Genomic DNA, 2,009 nt, shown 5'->3' on the forward strand with positions numbered 1-2,009 from the left:
TTCTTTCTCCTGATAACGACATCCTCCTGAGTAGTCCCCGCCCAGAGATCCGAATGGGGGACTATTTTACCTCCGGAATATTTTACCCAAGAGGACGCCATCATCATTTAATCATACAGTAAAGCTGCATGCTCTCGGGAAGGATTACGGCCGTAGTCTCCCCTTGCTTTCAGCCGTTCGCAGTACCAGGACGGCAAGACTGTTTTGGTTATTGTTACAAGGCCAGATCAGTCAATCATCCAGACTGTTGCCCCTGCAACTACTGAAAAGGCTGCTGCCCCTCTTCAGGAACCACACGTTCGTCTGGCCTCTCAACAGATACCAATCCGTTGTGGTTGTACCTACGGTACGGCTACCTGTACCGTTGAGGCACACAAGCCACCACACCAACGGCAAGGTCCATGGTTCATGGGGGGGGGGGGGGGGGGGGGGCAGCCACGTTATGCGAGAGAATGTGAAAAGTGTCAATAAATAGTAAAAACGTGAGAAATCGGACCGTTTTCGTCATTTGCTATGCTATCGTCGGAATGCCAAATCGTCACATTGGAAGCTTTTCTCTCTCAAACGGTTACATATATCGTCTGCAAACCTATGTGGCGTGCTGCAGTATGCGGAGACACTAAAAGCACCAGAGTAGAACTCGCAAGAAATTTCTAAGTTGATGTTATCGGTCAGTAAGAAGCAGTACAATCAAGTTTTAGTTATCGATTATTGACTTATTAGCCGTGTCCATAAGTAGTAAAAACCTGAGAAATAGCACTGTTCTCGTCATTTGCTATCGTATCGACGTAATGCCACATCGTCCCATTGGCCGCTTTTCTCTCTCAAACGGTTACATTTATCGTCTGCAAACTTGTGTGGCGTACTGCGGTATGCGGAGTCACTAAACGAACCCCAGTAGGACACAGAAGAAGCTCCTAAGTTGATGTAATCGGCCAGTAAGAAGCAGTACAATTCCAGTTTTAGTTATCAATTATTGACTTATTAGCCGGGTTTGGTGCCTTTGACATGACCAACGACCCTACGATTTTGCATGAAACAACGACTGGCAGCCACACTAGATCGCGTGTTGTGAAAAGTGTCCATAAGTACTAAACACCTGAGAAATCGCACCGTTTTCGTCATTTGCTATCGTATCGACGGAATGCCAGATCGTCACATTGGCCGCTTTTCTCTCTCAAACGGTAACTTCTATCGTCTGCAAACTTATGTCGCGGAGACACTAAAAGCACAACAGTAGAACACAGAAGAAGCTTCTAAGTTGATGTAATAGCCAATAAGAAGCAGTGAAATTCAAGTTTTAATTATCGATTGTTTACTTTTAGCCGGCTTTGGTGCATTGGACATGAGCCAGGACCTTAAGATTTTGCATGAAGGGAGGTCTAGCAGCCGCGTTGCACGGGAGAATGTGAAAAGTGTTCATATGTAGTAAAAACCTGAGAAATCGCACCGTTTTCGTCATTTGCTATCGTATCGACGTAATGCCAGATAGTCACATTGGAAGTTTTTCTGTCTCAAACGGTTACATTTATCGCCTGCAAACTTAAGTGGCGTGCTGAGGTATGCGGAGACGCTAAAAGAATAACAGTAGAACACACAAAAAGCTTCTAAGTTGATGTTATCAAACAGTAAGAAGCAGTACAAATCAAGTTTTATTCATCAATTATTGATTTATTAGCCGGCTTTGGTGTCTTGGACATGATCGAGGACCATAAAATTTTGCATGTAACAACGGCTGGCAGCCACGTTACAAGAGAGAATGTGAAAAGAGTCCATAAATAGTAAAAGTCTGAGGAATCACACCGTTTTCGTCATGTGCAATCGTATTGACGGAATGCCAGATTGTCGCATAGGAAGCTTTTCTCTCTCAAACGGTTACATATATCGACTACAAACCTATGTGGCGTGCTGCGGTATGCGGAGGCACTAAAAGCATAACAGTTGAACACACAAAAAGCTTCTAAGTTGATGTTATCAAACAGTAAGAAGCAGTACAATTCAAGTTTTAG

This window comes from Schistocerca gregaria, unplaced genomic scaffold (assembly GCF_023897955.1).
Source record: "Schistocerca gregaria isolate iqSchGreg1 unplaced genomic scaffold, iqSchGreg1.2 ptg000362l, whole genome shotgun sequence".
In the NCBI taxonomy this organism is placed as follows: domain Eukaryota; kingdom Metazoa; phylum Arthropoda; class Insecta; order Orthoptera; family Acrididae; genus Schistocerca; species Schistocerca gregaria.